Genomic DNA, 8,602 nt, shown 5'->3' with positions numbered 1-8,602 from the left:
TATTTCCTACATTCAGCTAGAAGTGCAAGTTTTATTTTCTAAGCACTTTGAAAGGAAGTGAATAGATCTAAGAAGTTAAGCTGGAACATAAACGTGTAAAGACTTTCCCACCAGCCAAGATTTTGGGGGTGGGGAGAGAAGCTGAAAAATCTTAATTCTTTTTTGTCTTTCATGCAGAAATGAAATTTTCTTTTATTTCACTCAAATGAATTAGTCTAGAGAGACTTTTTTTTTTAACTTATAAGAGACTAGTATGAATGTTTTGGATAGTTTTTAGTAGTTTTCAACCAGGGATGATTTTGCTCCCTAGGGACATTTAGCAAATATCTGGAGACATTTTTGTTTGTCACAATTGAGGTATGGGGGTGCGTCAGCATCTAGTGGGTCGAGAGGCTGGGAATGCTGTTAAACATACAAGAGCGCACAGGACAGCCCCACAGCAAAGACTTATTGACCCCAAATGTCAAATGTATGAAGCTGAAAGATAATTTTTGACAGGCTTGCTTTGATATGTCAGTATTCAAAAAAAATTTTTTATAAACGTGTAAGCACTAGAGGGCAGTACCTGCCCAACAGTTGTGATTGATACTACTTTACTTTGGGGGGTCTTTTGAACTTAAAAATGAGCTCGTAATTTACGTTACTTGAAGATAAATGACTTTAGGAGACCCTTAAAGAACTATTCAAGTAATTCTAGATCAAAAGGCAGTTTTAACAGTTACTCTTTCTGAAATCAGTAAAAGCAGAGCAAACGGGATTTTTCTTCTTTTTTATAAATGATGCCTTGTGAACTTTTGCCAGAGAAAGGGGAAAATTCACGCTAGGTTTTCACACACAGTAACACTAACGTCATTGCCACCTACACTTCTATTTGCTCTGTCGGAGCAGGTGATGGAAAGTCGCTATTCTAAGACATGTGGATCATTGTAATGCTGTGGGAAGCAGTGTCTGGAACCCTGGGACTACGAGCAGACAGGTGAAGCTGATTGAACCCATTAGATGAGGCAGAGAATCTGACTCAGCCATCTCTGAAACAGATAAATAACAACCAGTTCGTGTGAAGGTATTTACATTACCTAACTGCAAGAATGCAGTGCCATTTTCTGTTTTCTCCTAAGGGTCAGTCCAGTTTTAAAAAATGAAACAATATTTCCTCTTTCAGTGTGAGACATCCAGGCTGAAGTCTAAGTTTTTGGGTATTTTAATAAAAATTGAAACTCCTTCTCCCAAACAGGACAAGCCATTTTCTAAACTCACACTGAACCTACACATTCCTATTTATTAAACATTCAAGGTATGCTGTTGTTGTTGTTCAGTTGCCCAGTCGTGCCCAACTCTTTGCGACCCCATGGACTGCAGCACAGCAGGCTTCCCTGTCTTTTACTATCTCCCAGACTTTGCTCAAACTCATTTCCATTGAGTCAGTGATGCCACCCAATCATCTCATCCTCTTTCACCTGCTTCTCCTCCTGCTCTCAATCTTTCCCAGCAACAAGGTCTTTTCTAGTGAGTTGGGTCTTCGAATCAGGTAGCCAAAGTATTGGAGCTTCAGTTTCAGCATCAGTTCCTTCCAATGAATATTCAGGGTTGATTTCCTTTAGGATTGACTAATTGGATCCCCTTGCTGTCCAAGAGATTCTCAAGAGTCTTTTTCAGCACCACGGTTTGAAAGCATCAGTTCTTTGGCACTCATCCTTCTTTATGGTCCAACTCTCACATTTCCACATGACTACTGGAAAAACCATAGCTTTGACTATACTGACTTTTGTTGTCAAAGTGATATCTCTGCTTTTTAATACACAGTCTAGGTTTGTCATAGCTTTTCTTTCAAGGAGCAAGCGTCTTTTAATTTCGTGGCTGCAGTCACCATCTGCAGTGATTTTGGAACCCAGGAAAATAACTCTGTCATTGTTTCCACTTTTTCCCCATCTATTTGCTGTGAAGTGATGCGATCGGATGCCATGATCTTCATTTTTTGAATGCTGAATTTTAAGCCAGCTTTTTCACTCTCCTTTTTCACCTTCATCAAGAGGCTCTTTAGTTCCTCTTCACTTTCTGCCATTAGAGTGGTACCATCTGCAACACAGTATAAAGAATGGACATGTATGAACCAATTCAACTGAAACCCTCTGTGCACCCTTCACCAATCGCATCCTTCTCTTCCTGTCTCCTGTCCTGCCATCATGCCCAGGTAGATGACTTTGATGTTTTACATTCCCATCTATTTCTTCATAGTTTTATTATATATGTCAAATATGTGCAGTAATGTATAACTTTTGCATATTTAAAAACTTACCATAAATGGCATGTAAGGATGCTCATGTTTTCCTTTCAATATTATGTGCTTGATTTATCCATGTTGATAAAAATATCTCCAGTATACCAATATTTATTTATCATCCTCCTATTATAGTTATTTAGCTTATTTCCAATTATTTGCTAATCCAAATAATGATGTTATATGTATTCTCATATATATCTGCTTTTATGCAGTGGGAGAGTTCTCTAAGGCGGGAGTCAGCAAGCTATGACCTGGCCCATAGGGATTTCCACCTGCGCTTGTATGATTCAGAGCTAAGAATGGCTTTTACCTTTATGAATGGCTTTAAAAATTTTTTAAACAGCACTGTTTATAATAGCCAGGACATGGAAACAACCTAGATGTCCATCAGCAGATGAATGGATAAGAAAGCTGTGGTACATATACACAATGGAGTATTACTCAGCCGTTAAAAAGAATTCATTTGAATCAGTTCTGATGAGATGGATGAACTGGAGCCGATTATACAGAGTGAAGTAAGCCAGAAAGAAAAACACCAATACAGTATACTAACACATATATATGGAATTTAGAAAGATGGCAATGACGACCCTGTATGCAAGACAGGAAAAAAGACACAGATGTGTATAACAGACTTTTGGACTCAGAGGGAGAGGGAGAGGGTGATGATTTGGGAGAATGGCATTCTAACATGTATACTATCATGTAAGAATCGAATTGCCAGTCTATGTCTGACGCAGGATACAGCATGCTTGGGGCTAGTGCATGGGGATGACCCAGAGAGATGTTATGGGGAGGGAGGTGGGAGGGGGGTTCATGTTTGGGAACGCATGTAAGAATTAAAGATTTTAAAATTAAAAAAATAAAAAACTGAAAAAAAAGGAAAAAAAATAAAGATTACAGGTGTGATAGGAATATACATGGCTGAAAAACTTAAAACCAGCTCAGAATCTTCTCACTATTTGTGAAAAAAAAAAAAAATCCACTTAAGGGAACTTTTTAATAGTTCTAGGGAAGGTTCTATTAACCAACATTTTTCATAAGAACCAAAGTTGTTTAAGAATCATATGGTTTCCTAAGGACCCTTTGAGAAATGAAAGAACTGTCTGGAAGGTAATAAGGTTTCATCTCCAACTGCTGGCATGACAAAGTTATAGAGTGTTTTTTGTTTTTAACAAGAAGTTGGATGTTAAGTATTATATCTAAAATCCACTGTTAGCTTGAGGTGTCATAATCTTATGTGGAACTAAGATTTCATGTGGGGTTTCCCTGGCGGCTCAGTGGCGAAGAGTCTGCCTGCCAATGTTGGAGACTCAGGAGACATGGGTTTGATGCCTGGGTTGGGAAGATCCCTTGGAGAAGGAAATGGCAATCCAATCCAAAACTAGAATGGAAGCAGAGCCTGGTGGATTATAGTCCATGGGTTTGCAAAAGAGTCAGACAGGACTTAATGACTAAAGAACACAATTTCAGGTAGTTAAAGTAGATAACTTGTTAAGTGATGAAGTCAATCAAAATAGCAGGCTTGCAGAGTTGATGAGTAACAAGCTTTCTTAAGTGATTGGTGGTGTTTTTGACTAACTTATCCAGGTGTCAGGTAGGCACAAACTTGGTCTATAAAAACTGTTATAAATAACCAGATTCCAGGAAGACTCTAGCATTTAAAACAATGTGTCTTAGCTTCAAGGGCTGACCGTGTTTCTTATTACCATTGTGATTTTGGGGAACATGAGTTTTGGATTTGTATTCTTTATTGGATCCACTGTTGAATAATGTCTATATTTTTGCAAAGGTAGGAATTTCTGGAAAAATTCTTCTTTAAAAGATTCTAGGCTACTTAATAAACTGCATTTTTAAGGTAAAAAAATAAAAAAATAAAATGCTATTGAAACAGCCATACTCATTTGTTTATATATTGCCTATGGTTGTTTTCAGACCCAGTGAGTAGGTGCAACAGAGATTGGATGGCCTATAAAGACTGATATATTTACTCTCTGACCAATCATAGAAAAAGTTTGCTGCTTTCTGCCATACATAAGGATGGGAATTGCTGCTGCTGCTGCAAAGTCACTTCAGTCGTGTCCGAATCTGTGTGACCCCATAGACGGCAGCCCACCAGGCTCCGCCGTCCCGGATTCTCCAGGTAAGAACACTGGAGTGGGCTGCCATTTCCTTCTTCAGTGAATGAAAGTGAAAAGTGAAAGTGAAGTCGCTCAGTCGTGTCCGACCCTCAGCACCCCATGGACTGCAGCCCACCAGGCTCCTCCATCCATGGGATTTTCCAGGCAAGAGTACTGGAGTGGGGTGCCATTGCCTTGGTGGCACATATTCATTTTTTGCTATCTTATCAATTAAGTCTGTTTAAAAATGCCGAATTCCTATAATATGTTGCATCAGATTGTATATTTTCTCAAACTCTGAAACAAACATGAAAAAAATTCTTTGAATCTTATGCTTTCATTTGGTTTAAGCAATGAGCTTAGACACATCTTTGTTGTAGCTTCTTTCCCCTTAGCTCTGGGTGGGTACTAATTGGTGCAGTGGTACAGAATACTAATTAGGTTTATCATTCTTTTGAGAGGGTGCTGAGAATGGGAAAAGACTAGGAAAGTTTTAAAAATAATTTTTGAGCTTGCTTTTAAGATCTCTTTCAAAAATCCAAGAATATGTGGTTGTAAAAAACCCCAAGTAGTTCAGATGGACTTTATCGGTCACTGGCTGTACTGCCCTTGACTAGAATGTAAACGCCATGAAGACAGCAATTTTTGTCTATTTTTGTTTATACTTGTAAAAATGCCTAGCATATAGTAGATGTTCAAGGGATATTTAGTTGAATAAATGGATATATAGAACATAATCCATCTGAATTATTTACTGAACTACTTTGGTATACATCATTTAATATTAAACAACAGTATATTTGGAATTATGCAAGATATTTCCTGTTTTCACCTAGGTATTTTATATACTATAGGCATGGTTTGTGACTTTGCTCTCTTTGGTGAATAATAATGATAATGGAAATAGCTAACACTAGTCTATAAGTGGCAGGCACAATTCTAAGTGCATTACATGTATGTATTCATTTAACCCATATAACAACTCAAGAAGGTAGGTACTATTATTATCATCATCTCTGTTTTTACTAAAGAGGAAACTAAACACAGGGAGTTTAAGTAGCTGCCTAGGGTTATAAAGCCAGTAAGGGGCAGGGCAGAGATTTGAACTCAAAGTTTTTGGTCAAGCCACATGGCTTGCGTGTTCTAAGTTTCCTGACCAGGAATTGAACCTATGACCTCTGCAATGAAAGCACAGAGTCCTGACCAGTGGACTTCAAGGGAATTCCTTGGAAGAATTTTATTGTTTAATCCTGGGAGGAAGGAACCCTGAAGTCCTGTAGTCCTTCAAGGTAAGCTGTATAATAGGAATATAACATGAACCACTTTTTTTAATTTAAAATTTTTCAGTAGTCACATTAAAACAGTTTTTTTAAAAATTGGTGAAATTAATTTTCAGAATATATTTTATTTAGCAAATTAACAAAATATTATCATTTAAATACATAATCAATATTTTAAATTATTTTTTTCATACCAGTCTTTAGGCTGTGACATGAGTTTTACATACTTTAATTTGCAGGAGGCTCATTTCAAGTGCTCAATAGCCACATGTAGCTAGTAGCTACTTTAATTGAACAGTATAGCTCTAAATTATAGCAGAGGGAATCTAAACCTTGAAAGCACATAAGTTGTCCAAAGTCATGCAATTAGTTGGGTGACTCAAAGGTAAAGGTAAAAATTTTAAGATTTTGGAGATGGTGGGAGTGGCAGGGATGACGGCAAGTGAGAGTTTCTGAAACTCTGAGAGATGGACTGGGACCAGGGCAGACCCTTAGAAATGCACGGGTAATATGAGGTCTTCTAGAACCACTAAGCAGGTTTCACATGGATTTTAATGGCCAAGAAGTTATGTGTTCACATTCTGAATTGAGGTTCATTTAGTATCATTTGTCTGCCTAATATGGTGAGATTAGTAGTAATATACTGTGTGTAGTAACTACACATCAGTTACAGTAACTGATCTCAATTATATTTGATTATTTTACTAGTTGCACTCTAGATATTAGCTCTTTACCAGTTAGGGAAACAAATATTCATCATCAGGAAGTTCTGGTTATGTGCAGAAGAGCTGGGGAATGGGGAGTATGTTCAACATATAGAAACCATGTGACCTTGGCTCTCATTAAGCTTGAAATCTAGTGGGAAAGTAATATTAGTATAGAGATTTAGAATTAACTTTAAACTATAGTCCTAAAATGTTAAACGCCCAAAGTACTAAATTCATGTTTATTCATTCCAGAAATGCAGAAGGAGAGAGAGTTCATCATGGATTCTGAGTTAAAATGAAATATCTAGTTCTTTCAAAAACAACTTCATATTCATCCTAGCAGTCAAACTGGCATTATTTGCACATGTTGGAAACATTAAGTTTTAAAGTTAAGCTTAAGCTGTTTTGTTCCATTAGGAAAACGACCCTTTTAAAATTTGGAAAATATGAAAAAAAAGAAAACATTAATCCATAATTCTAAAGACAACTATTTTTGTATATTTCCTTCCAGGCTTTTAAAAACATTAAAAATACTTGTGATTATGAAATAGAATTGTTTATTTGTTTTTCCTTAAAGTTATAAGCATTAAAAAATGTCCATATATATAATTTAAAATACCTACTAGACAATAGTGAGATGTGTCATCATTTGTTCAGTCAGGCAGGCCCCATGGTTAGACATTCATTCACATTTTCCACATCTGATGCTTCAGTGACCGTCTTTGTGAAAGTGAAAGTGAAAGTCGCTCAGTTGTGTCTGACTCTTTGTGACCCCATGGACTATACAGTCCATGGAGTTCTCTAGGCCAGAATACTGGAGTGGGTAGCCTTTCCCTTCTGCAGGGGATCTTCCCAATCCAGGGATTGAACCCAAGTTTCCAGCATTATGGGTGGATTCTTTACCAGCTGAGCCACAAGGGAAGGCATACCATGTTTGTAAACAAACTTTTTTCCTATTCAGGATTCTTTTTCTTAGGTCCAACTCCTGGAAGTGGAGCTGCCAAGCTAAAGAGTATACCATTTTTAAGGTTCCTGATATATTTTGACACATTGCTTACCAGAAGAGTTGTCCCCATCAATGTGAGATCCATTTCACAGCAATCAACAGCACAAAATAGTCTCATTTGCTTTTTATTTGCTAAGTTGGGAGATAAAAAATGTTATATTATTGTTTTAATATCAAGTCTTTGATGATTACTATTAAGTTTGAGCAATTCCTCATATTTATGGTTATTTCTTATTTATTTATATTATTATTTACTTCATACTTTTCTCAGGTTTTATCAGTTTTGAGTTCTTGGTGTGTTAAGACATTAATATTAGTTTTTTTTCTTAATGAATAGTGTTGATAGTTCTTTTAAAATTATATTCCTTTAAACACAAAAACTCTGATGCTGGGAGGGATTTGGGGCAGGAGGAAAAGGGGACGATGGAGGATGAGATGGCTGGATGGCATCACTGACTTGATGGACATGAGTTTCAGTGAACTCTGGGAGTTGGTGATGGACAGGGAGGCCTGGTGTGCTGCGATTCATGGGGTTGAAAAGAGTAGGACACGACTGAGTGACTGATCTGAACTGAAAGATCAATTTTCAACTTGTAGGAGAAGGCAATGGCACCCCACTCCAGTATTCTTGCCTGGAGAATCAGATGGGCAGAGGAGCCTGGTAGGCTGCAGTCCATGGGGTTTCGAAGAGTCGGACATGACTGAGCAACTTCCCTTTCACTTTTCACTTTCATGCATTGGAGAAGGAAATGGCAGCCCACTCCAGTGTTCTTGCCTGGAGAATCCCAGGGACAAGGGAGCCTGGTGGGCTGCCGTCTACGGGGTCGCACAGAGTCGGACACGACTGAAGTGACTTAGCAGCAGCAGCAGGGTTACTTGGTTTTAAAAAATATTATTTGGGGAAAACATTTAATTTCCTTTTTTTTTTTTTTGGTACTCTTTTGAACTGGTTTCTCATGTTGCCAATGGATGTGGGCTCAAGTGGTGTAAACTCTTTATACTAAGCAATTACTTTAAGAAAAATAAAATTACAATGATACATTTTCTATAAAATGTATATAAGGTATACGAAAGTGTGGTAAAAAATGTTTTTTGAAAAAAATGTTTTGGGCAATATTTACTACTTTGAATTATCTTCACTATTTTCCTATAGTAAAGCCAATAGAGTAGATTGTATGTGAAAATATTTTTTTGAGTTTTTTATATTT

General features: G+C 37.2%; 1 long non-coding RNA gene across 1 annotated transcript; it reads right to left on the bottom strand.

Annotated features, from left to right (window-relative positions):
* Positions 1-757: 757 nt before the first annotated feature.
* LOC138432621 (uncharacterized) lies at positions 758-8,390 on the bottom strand. The gene is made up of 2 exons (XR_011253926.1): positions 7,447-8,390; positions 758-2,076 (listed from the first exon to the last, which is right to left on the bottom strand). It is a non-coding gene; the product is annotated as an uncharacterized lncRNA (long non-coding RNA).
* Positions 8,391-8,602: the final 212 nt, after the last annotated feature.

This window comes from Ovis canadensis, chromosome 1, assembly GCF_042477335.2.
Source record: "Ovis canadensis isolate MfBH-ARS-UI-01 breed Bighorn chromosome 1, ARS-UI_OviCan_v2, whole genome shotgun sequence".
NCBI classification, from domain to species: Eukaryota; Metazoa; Chordata; class Mammalia; order Artiodactyla; family Bovidae; genus Ovis; species Ovis canadensis.
Note: the sequence above shows the minus strand (reverse complement) of the source record. Positions and strands in the feature narration are given on the sequence as shown.